The 11,218-nt window shown below is 32.4% G+C and overlaps 1 long non-coding RNA gene and 1 pseudogene across 1 annotated transcript; both read right to left on the bottom strand.

Annotated features, from left to right (window-relative positions):
• Positions 1-3,173: 3,173 nt before the first annotated feature.
• On the bottom strand, positions 3,174-4,290 carry LOC125198795. Its single transcript, XR_007172476.1, has 2 exons — positions 4,233-4,290; positions 3,174-3,536 (listed from the first exon to the last, which is right to left on the bottom strand). It is a non-coding gene; the product is annotated as an uncharacterized LOC125198795 (long non-coding RNA).
• Positions 4,291-4,993: 703 nt separating this feature from the next.
• LOC125198794 lies at positions 4,994-8,461 on the bottom strand (annotated as a pseudogene).
• Positions 8,462-11,218: the final 2,757 nt, after the last annotated feature.

Raw genomic sequence — 11,218 nt, 5'->3', positions numbered from 1 at the left:
AATGGCAAAACCAAATGCATATGATAATTCAATATAAATATATGTAAGTAGGAGACAGGCTTCACTTTCTTCCTGTCTTACAAAATCCAAGGTCACTATTTCACAACCAAATATTATAAGAAAAACAAGAAAGATGCATTTTTTTAGGTTATTTCAGCCTATTTAAACACAAACATATTTGAAGACAAGTTCCAGAGTCAATTGATTAACAGAATATACTGAAATCCAAGGTCACATTTTTACTAGCAAATACTCCAAATAAGAAAAAAAAGAAAATAAGGAGTAATTTATTATGACTAACTGCATATACTGAAAAAACACTCCTCTTACATAACAAACAATTCATGGATTACTATCAAGAAAAACTCAAACCATAAAAATAACAAAATTGAAAAACAAGGACTCACGGTTGTGTTTGTTGCAGTATTTGAAGCTTTCTGATAAACAAGAGGTTGATTTTGAGCAGCAGAAGATGCCCTAAGACTAAGAATTGCAGATCTCGAAGGCCATAAAAATCTTCGGCTCTGAACAAGATTGCACCCCTTTGAATAATTCTTGAAATTCAAGATGTTAGAATTCCAATTTTTTCTAAGATTGCACAACGCAACATTATCAATCCTTCCAAGATTAAGCTGTGAGCTCCCAATCACGGACACCTCCATACTTGCAAATATCCCAAATGGAAATTAATTAAATTATTTGCAAGATTTTGGGAAAATTGGGAATTTATGTAAAAGTGAAAAAAGACTGAGTTTTTAGGGGGATTTGTCAAAGAAAATGGATGAAATCCCACGAAGGTGATTTTTCTTTGATGGGTTTTGATCGAAATTGTGAATTGGAGGGGAAAATGTGAGATTGAATGTTTGGAAGTGGATAGGATTTTATAGAAATATTTGTATGCATTAAAAGAGAAAAGATGGATGGGGCCCATTTGGAAAAAGAAAAAAGAGAAATCGATATATCACAGCTTGTGTCATGGCTGAAGTGAAACCTACGACAGCCGCATAATAATTGATTTCCAACTTTTCTTCTTTTCTTTTTGTTTTTTTTGTGATTAGTCAAAATTAGCATTTCATTATTTCATTTATATTATGTGGAATTCATTATCACCTACATTTCTCGAAATCAATGTCAATTTCTTTAAAAATATTTTTCATGAGCAAACAGAGTATATATAAGAACTTTCTCAATGCAAAATGTTAGTAAGAAAATAATTTTTAGATGTTTAAAACGGCAATAAGAGATTAAAAGGTTGACATGCTTTAGAATTATTTTTCTCAATAATTTTTTCTTTCTATCTTTTTTATTTTACCCATTACTCCATACATTAAAACTCATATTGTTTCGTAAATATATAGTTTTATGAGAATGAAAGAGTATATAATTCTTTAGGTATATTTCATTAAAAGTGATTTGAGTATAATTTGGAACTATGAAAAGGCAACTTTATTTCTTAATTTATATGTTCGAATTAAACTTGTAATGAGAAGAAGAGAATGACAACAAATTTAAATTTGTGACAATTAATGTTGAACTGTCAAAGTAATAGTACTACCAAATTCTTCTCATGAAAAAGAAAGAGCAATGCCACTCGAATAAATAATTCAACTTTGGATGACTAGATAACTCGTATTAGTGAGATAAAATAAAATAATAAAAATTGGATAATTCATAATTGTGACCAAGTATAATTTGGATAAAAAAAAGTGGTGACATGTAAAGTGCAAGTTGGAAAAATGGTCGCTAAATAAAGGGCAAAAAAAAGGGAAACAAAAAACTAGGAATTATTGTGTGACACCCAATTTAACGACCACATTCTTTTTATTTTTATTTTGACTATTTCTCGAAATAAAAGTTAGGTGTTACTGGATGACAAAATTCTGACGCGTATTCATGCATATTTTTCCTCATTTTATTATTTGACCGTTTATTTAGAATTATTTTACACCATGGAAACACTAAATCATTGTAAGCCTCAAAATCTTGCAGCTTTGTCATTTTTTGTGTGTGGAGGTGTTGTATTGTTTTTTTTTTGGCTATTTTTCATCATTTTGATTTAGATTTGGTTATGATTTGAGATGTTGTATGACTATATGTATGATATTCTTGTTTTATTCATCTCTTAATCGTACATATTAGGTCGGGTGTTCGATCTATGTAATATCACTTGGGTTTTGAACTTTTGATTATATGTGGTTAAAAAAGTTATAGTGAAATATTATAGCGTATTTATTATAGCGTAGTTGGTAATTGGTAATAAACCAATTTCCCTTAACTCTTAAACCAATATCATTTAAAACTAATATATACAAGTAAAACCCCATATTACTCTTTTTTTCCAACTTTTTTTTTAATTTTTTAAAAACCCCGTCTTTAAAGGACTTTTCGGGACGGAGGGAGTAATAAATAACTAAAGTAGGAAAAAAAAATAAGAGAGAAAAAGGGGGAAGCCCCCTTTATATTATTTTTTTTTTTTTTTTCCTTTTTTTCTTTTTTTTCCCCTTCCCCCCCTTTTTTAGCTTTGTTTTTCTTTCTTTTTGAAAAAAATGATAAAAATAGTTAAATAAGAGAAATGGTAAATTAAAAGAGAATAATATAAAAAAGGTCTTATCACGTTATTTCTTTTTCTTTCCATTTCTTCTTTTTTTTATCTTTTTCAAAAGTAAAAAATATAAATTTAAAGCGTGGGAGGGTTTTTTTTTTAAAAACTTTTTAAAAAAAATGTTTATTTCTGATTTTACATTAAATAAACATATAAAATAGAGTATAAATAAGAGATAAGTGAATAAATATAAAATTTTGGTTCTCAAATGGGGTTCGAAAACAAGGTAAAAAACCATAAATAAGAGATGCACGTTTTTAATTAAATTTTTTTTATATTTCAATTTGTTAGTGACTAATTAACACAACTAAATCAACTTACTATAAAATTGATATGAGCACGGATTGCTCGTAGTTTTTTGCATTATTTCTATCCACCCCATGTATTTAATTATACAATGATAATTATAATCTGGTTTTTTGATTTTGGCATATTATTAATCACATGCATTAGTTGCGTATAAAGTGTACCATTAATTTAAAATTTCAAAATCATACTCCACAACATATTCATTCTCATAGTCGTATATACATAGGTGGACATAATTAAAACATTTAAAAAACCAATCTAATTTGTGAGACAAACATTATTGATATCAAATTAAAAATGCGACAACAAAGGTGTAGATACACATAATTAAGTCATAAACAAAAGGGAAAAACATTATTTCAGTGAAGAAAATGCATAAAATCATCTATAACTATAAGGAGGCGGTGGCGGTTCGTCAGAGTAACCATATGGGCCGGGGTGACTATATGGGCCTGGTGGGCCCGGTGGGCCTCCTATAACAGAGCCCATTATCCCATGATGGTGATGCCCGGTGACCACCGTCGGCGGCGGTGGTGGTTCCGGCGATCCATACGCCGGCCAGGGAAAGCTACGCTGCCCCCCAAAGCAGTCTTCCAACAGCCAGCAACAAGAGAATACATAGCAGCTACCACATGCAAATTAATTCAAGAAAACACAATTTTTTTCTCTTTTAAAAAAATGAAAAATGTAGAGCTTTCAAATATGAATTAAATTTTAATAAGTAAATGGGCTGGTTTGATTAAATATCTGGTCAATCTCATTATTTAAAAATACCTAATTAGTACGCCTGTTAAGTTACATATAATTGTCACTTTTATTAAAGAAAAATTGGTAGGATAAGTTGGTGGAATGTTATACCCACTTTTTATATTAGTTTTATAATTTTTTTATATTGGTTTTTATAATAAAATGTGAGTTCAGTGAGTTGATAGGATGTAGATCTCTTACTATTTATAATAAAAAAAAATGAAGTGTGCAAATTATTGTAGGATGGACGTGTATATTATAATTTTGATATTTTTTTCAACTAATCATTTGCATAGATCTGGGAGAAAGTATGTGTAAATTGAACACTAAAATACTGGGAATTATTATACACTAAAATACTAGGAGTATTTTTCATATTCAATTAATAATTTTTTTGAGTGATATATAATTTTTTTAAAAATATCAATTCCGCTTCCAAATCATGTACTATTATTTCCTTCAAAATCTATATAATGATACAAAAAAAAATGGGAGATTGACCAAAATTTTTACAAACTTCATGATTTTCTAATGATTTCCCAAAAAAAATGGAGAGAAAAAAATTTTTTTTGACCAGGAACAGATAGCAGGCAAAGTTGTAAAAACAACCATGTAGTAGGCTCGATCCCCGGGCCCCGGGCCCGGGGGCCCCCCAAACCCTTGCCCACTCAGTGGCTTCAAAACTTCAATTTTTTGCCTAAATATGGCCCCAAAAATAAAATGAAAAGGGGAAAATGTTTGATTGTATTTATGTGGGGTATGAGACGGTGGAATTTGGAACATATTGCATGTTGTTGCAAACATGTCCACGTATCATTTATTTAAAAACATAAACCCCAATTTTCCCTTTTTCCCTATTGGCTTTCTCTTTTCCTATGTTTTTGCAATTTTATTCCCCATCCCCTTAAGTTTTTTAAATTTTTTTCACCTATTTTTTTCTCTTCACAAATTCAATAGAGGGAAAGGTTGAATTTTACACAATTATCCCCCCATGAGCTGTCTCCAACTTAATTTCCAACTTTCATTAAATTTCTACACCATGTAACACAAAATCAAGAATCCTTAAACTAAAACAAACAAATTTTCCCCCCATCAAGAAATATGCAATATTGTTGCAAAAGCTTAAAAAAATGAATTAAGTTTTGACATTAGAAATGTATAATAAAAGTAGTCTGTGTTGCAAAATAAAGAAATGACATCAAAAAAAGAAGATATATTTTCACATATTTTACCTCTTAAAACATTTTGGGAAAAAAATTTTCCCGCCAAAGATGATACATATAACACAATAATCTGCACCTTCTTTCAAGCATGTGATGAGAGAGTGTGTTTCCATTACAAGTCTTGGCTCTCCTTTTTTTCCCGGCTCGAGTTCTTGTCCTTCCGACTATCCTTCAGGGGTTTTGGGCCTCCTTCTTGGGGGTCCGGCGCCAGCAGGGGTCCGCCAACGGGCCGGACCAAAAATCTGCATCGGGTCTTTAGGATTTCGAGAAATTAGTCGGCTGAAGGGGATTGGGAGGATCAAAGTTCGGATCGAGGGGCTGAATGCCCCCCGAGGGTAGCCAAACCCTCCGTCCTTTGGGGCGGAGGAGGGGAAATTCTCGCTCTTGCTCTTTGCGTTAAAAGGGAGGAAAAACAGACGCCGTCTCTCTTCAACAAGGCAATAGTTACTCCCAAACCAGTGTTTATAAATGCCAAAAAACGGGGAGTGATAAAAAAACAAACTCGTATATTGTACAAAAACCAAAATATGATCTGGACCGTCAAAAAATATCAACGGTTAAAAAATAGTAACGATAAAAATGTCAACACAATATCTACCGGCCCTCAACCGTTGACCTTTTTGTTGGGGGTTTTTGGTTTCTCCTTTTTTTTTTACATTGACATTTTCTAAGATCTAGATCGTTTGTACAATATTTAAAAAGTTTGCATTTGATTACTTTTTCCTTTCTATGTCAAATACATAGGGGTGAAGAAATCACCGGGGGAAACACAATCCATTTAAAAATCTTTTGGAATGTGTAACGAAAGAGATGGTACGAAAAAAATGCATAAAACGTTCCGAATAATAGAAGAAGTTTAACAGCTTACATCAATATTAGACCCAAGGGTCAGCCTTTGGGTTCGGGAGCAGGAACTCCCCGCATTTTCCCTTTCCGGGGCCGAGGGGTTTTTTTGCACCGTCAGCATGAGTTTTAACAGCTCTTAGCCTACAATCGTGCAAACCATGCCGTTAGGTTTCTTAAAGCAACACCAAAAAGATCACAGTAAACAAAAAAAGGGAAAAAAAACTGCCCAAAAACAAAAAAAAAACAAGACAACTACAATGGTAACACAAAATTTTGTATGGTGATAGTTTTTTCCAGACCTTGAGCTTCTTCATCACGGCGCCTAGCATCCATCTCCTTACTCGGTGGGTACTTTGGAAGGCTGGAAGGCTCACATGCATAAGGCTTGGCTGTGAAAACTGCAAGGAAGCAAATGGATAATCCGTGTTATTGTCTTTGATCTCCAAATACGATCCTCCCGAAAAAAGATGTAACAGAGAAGTGTTTCTAAATTTTATTGAAAGAAAATAATGTGTGGAGAGAAGATAGGGAGGCAGAGAGCTCACTTCACTCTTTAGAGCAGCTGTAGCTGTTTGACGTTCGCTCGGATCAATTGCCAGTAGAGTATCTATTAAAGACAATGCTGACTGAGGGAAATCCTTAAACGTCTCCCTTATGCATCTTTGTACGACTGCTGCGGTTTGAATGTGGTCGCATGAGGAAGCTTCGACTTCTTCCAATATTCTTCAGATGGAGAACCGCATAGCTTGAAGATCCTGTGAAGTTGTTCCACCTGCGCACAATATATAATGTATCGTTATCGCTATTCAAACAGATAGGGGTTCCAAAATTTCATCTACAGATTCAAGAAATACAACTAAACTCAAGATTCAATAATATCATCTCTATACTTTTAAATGACAGGGGCCTTAACCCACAGCAAAACACACAGAAATATAGTTTCTGCATATGCAAAAACCGCGTAAAATATCAAAGCAATATATTTCCCGGAGACACAATCAGTCACACAGATGATCAAGTGAACAAGCAGCAGTTATAATAGGCATGGTTTTTAATGATCCATTTAAACATTGATTAAAGAAACGTTACCTCTGTCCGGCCAGTTATAATTGGCTTCCCGGCAAATAGCTCAGCTAAAATGCAGCCGGCACTCCACAAATCAATACCTGCTCCATAATGGGTGGCCCCAAGAAGCAGCTCGAGGCCTATACCACAGAGTGACCACACGGCTTGTCATGTGCTGCTTGCTATTGGGATCAAAGGTGGAAGCCAATCAAAATCAGCTATCTTAAGAACTCCTCCATCATCAATGAGGAGATTCGAACCCTTAATATCTCTATGCAGGACGTGGCGGTTGTGACAGTGTTCAAGGCCGGACAATAGCTGGTTCATGTAGCACTTGATCTAACATATCAATCAAACTATGGAAATTAACATAAGGGAAAACAGTTCCAAATCTCCTATAGTCAAAATATAGAAACAAACAGAGATTATCACACCTGAGGTTCTGTAAACTTAATTCCGGGGCTTGCAACAAGACCGGCTAGATCATGCTCCATATAATCAAAAACAAGATACAAACTACACGACATCCTTGATGTCGCTAATCCTGCAGCTTCACCACATTGGGATGATCCAGGCGGCGCAGGATCAAAATCTCCCTAGCCATGAACCTCACACTCTCGGGCTCTAAATTATCGAATCTAACCTTTTTTAGAGCTACAACTTTCCCGTTATGGCATCTTTAGCTTTATACACATTGCTATAAGTACCTTGCCCAATCTAAAGACACAATTACCAAAACAAAAACAGGAAAAACAATTAAGACCTAAAATGAAGTAGCAAAAAAAATACTAAAAGCAGACTGATTAACCACTTGCCTTATCAATCTTTACAAATGAATCAGCCGACGAGGCGTCCACCCATTGATCGCCTCACCTGCCACAGCAGATAGCCAAGAAGGCCATCCAGCAGCCACTTGCTCACCATGGATATTCTTAGGAGGATTGCTCAGCCTCGGATTCGGCCTAGGGCGTCTCCTCTCGCCTCTAGGCTGCCGAGCATTCTCTCCCTTCCTCTCATCATTCTCATCCCGGCCATTCGGAACTTGACTTCCACCACCACCAACAACAACACTAACAGCCTCTCCTACTGATCCAACAACTACTCTATCTCTCCTCCCAGAATCTCTGTCTTCCCCTTTACCAGCTACACCGCTGGCTCGCTCAGACGATGAAATCCGTTTCCCTAATACACACCCCATTTTGCAATAACCCTAACTCTCATATCTCACCACATAACATAATCATTTAAAACCCACAAACTATTCAACTCTCAACGCAGATCATTAAATAGAACTTTAACAATACACTTCAAATTTGAGAAAAATAGGAAAAATGGGAGTCCTAAATTGAATAAAAATAAATTAGAAGTGTATTTGGAAAGGGAATAGGTATGATTTGATCACAGATTATGGAACCAACAAGAATAATCTAACAAGCAAAAGCAAACACAGTAATATTATACTACTCCTGTAGAGTAGAAAAATAGTAGTTACTTGTAATAGTTTGATTGCGCTGCTTTGTGTTGGATTGAAGAAAAGATGAGAGGCAGCTTATGAAAGAAGGAAAACTCGTCAGTGTTTACTGTTTGATCAAATATTGGCGAAGTGGCAATAACGATCAAACAGCAGATCTTGAAGCAGACACACTTTTTGGCCGGAATCGTAATGATAAATGTTTACGTCTGCAGTTAGTCAACACTGTTTTTTCACTGTTTGTCCATGATTTATTATTTAATCTTGATTCAGACCAAATCTAAAAATAAAATTAACTACCTTTACGATTCCAAAACACTACTCATCTATTTTTGCCGTTTATTTTCCAGAATCTTGTCCCAAAAAGTATATTTGATTTCTCAATTTTTGGAATCTGGTGTTTATTTTGATTTTTTGTTAAACTGAAAAATTTAGCAAAATCCTTAAAACAAGGAAAGGAGTATAATTATCCACGATTCTGATTTGCAACTTTTTTCTAGATATTTTTTTCCAATTTTAGAATTTTTTAAATACTATAATTTATATTACTTTTTAATACATAATTTAAAATTATGAATAATTGCAGCAAAAAAGCTGATTAACAGCTTGGCTCTGCCTCTGGACGGCGTCGTGTGAGGGTTGATTAGGGTATCGTGCGTTAAAATTATGAATCATAGTACTCATAATTATAGTTATAATTATTTAATAATAATTCTTACTTATACTACAAATAACTTTTAATTTATCAAGTAATTATAATATAACCATTTAATTATGAATTTATAATATTAAATATTATTAACATTACTATTTTTATAAATCCACAACTATAATTATAATAATATTTCTGTCATTATTATATTATTATTTAATATGATATTATAAAGTAATATTCTGTGACTTATTAAGAAAATCTTAATCTGATTATTTATATTATGCTTATAATACTCCGTAAATATGGTAATTAATTATCACCGCTATATTTTTAGTTATTAAAGTATTAAGAAAATCTTATTACAATTTTGTAATTATTGATTATACTGTTATTATTAATAATTATTTTTTAATAAAAAATAATTATTTATTTTTTAGTTTATTATTTAAATAAATATAAATTTAAAATCTTAATAATTTATTAAACACTGGAAAGTAAAGTTGTAAATGGTTGGAAATGCTATTAATAAATTGTTTGACTTCACGGTATTAAGAAATATAAAGAAAAGTTGGTGAAAAGAGATAGTGGAGACGTGAATCCTACTTTTATATATTAGATTTATAATAAAATGAGAGTGAAAAAAGGTGAGTGGAATGTGGGGCTATTACAATTATGGAATATTCAACCGGGACTCCTAAAGTGGGACACCTAAAAGTAGTAAGCGGGGACCCCTAAAGTGAGACGGGGGGAGTATTTGACTAGGGGTGGGAATACGGATATTGGGTATTAGTTTACCGTACCGATCGATATCCCCCGGATATTGGATCCGTATCTTTTTATGGGGTTGGGTATTGAAATTTAAGATAATGGGTATTGGTTAAGAAAAGGGTATCGAATATTACCGAATATCCAACTTATTATTTAAAGCATTTTTTTAATTGGATTTAGCCATTTTACTTCAAGAGCTAGGCTAATTTATTTACTAATTACAACTCCCTAAGTTAACTTTCTCTAAACTTATATAAATAATTTCTCATACTCTTAAAGGTCGGTTTCTCCAAATTCTCAAGTTTATCGTATTGCATAACGCTCATGTGGTTTTATATTTTAGTTAATTGTTATATTATTATTTTGACTCTAAATTTATCGTATTGGTAACGAATGGGTATCGGATATTACCGAATATCAACTTATTATTTAAAGCATTTTTAAATTGGGTTTACCCATTTTAGGCTTCAAGAGCAAGGCTAATTTATTTACTAATGACAACTTACTAAGTTAACTTTCTTTAAACTTATATTATAAAAAAGTCTCTCATACTCTAGAGTCACGATTTCTCTAAACTCTCAGTTTTGTATTGATAAACTCATGTGGTTTTTATATTTTAATTAATTATTTTAACTTTTGAATTATATTATTAGTTCTTCTACGGTTTAATTAAATGCACAACTTTTATTATTTTTCTTACATATTGCAAAAACCCAAAACCCCATAGGCATAAATATAATCATATACTTTAAAATAAAAGTGACACCTTTATACTACAAAATAAATGCAATATTAAAGAAATTAGTCAATTTAAATACTTTTATATTTATATTAGTATATAAAATTTGAATTTTTTATTAGTTATTAACACTGTAAAGTCGGGTATTTGGATACGTCGTGGGTATGGATCAGTAGTCTTGGAGTCGGAAATATATGGTCGGGTTTGAATAGCATTTAGATGATTTTTGGTTTTGGGTATCGGTTTTTGGGAAAGGGTATCCATAGATACCCGTATTCCCATCCTTTTGACTATCGAGTAAAGTGGATATAAAGTTTGGAATGTATATCTCATTTTGCATCATTAATTTTATAATAAAATATAAATGTAATAAATTACTAGTAGAATATGAGATTTAAAAAAATAAAAGTATATATAAACGTCTTTGAATCATTGGGGTTTCAAAATGATAAAATGAGTTCTTAGTTTGTTTGACAAGATAGTTGGGTATATTTTCTGTTCATTTGCAATTCTTTGTATCTCCAGGTTTGAACTTTTTATGATAAATACCTAAATTTTATTTTTCTTAAAACCTTTTTTTCCCTCAAGATTTTGATTAATGTCTCACTGCCCACTTCACAGATTATGATGTTGGTATTCATACATCATTTTTATCGTTGCAAATAATAATACTAGTTTCACCTCATATCTTCAATCAAATATGCTTCCTCCATTCCATAGTAATGGAAGCATTTCATTTTATACACTCGTTTTGAAAAAATAATTATAAATAGTTAAAATGGAAAAAGTAAAG

The sequence above is a fragment of the Salvia hispanica genome, unplaced genomic scaffold, assembly GCF_023119035.1.
Source record: "Salvia hispanica cultivar TCC Black 2014 unplaced genomic scaffold, UniMelb_Shisp_WGS_1.0 HiC_scaffold_27, whole genome shotgun sequence".
Taxonomy (NCBI): domain Eukaryota; kingdom Viridiplantae; phylum Streptophyta; class Magnoliopsida; order Lamiales; family Lamiaceae; genus Salvia; species Salvia hispanica.
Note: the sequence above shows the minus strand (reverse complement) of the source record. Positions and strands in the feature narration are given on the sequence as shown.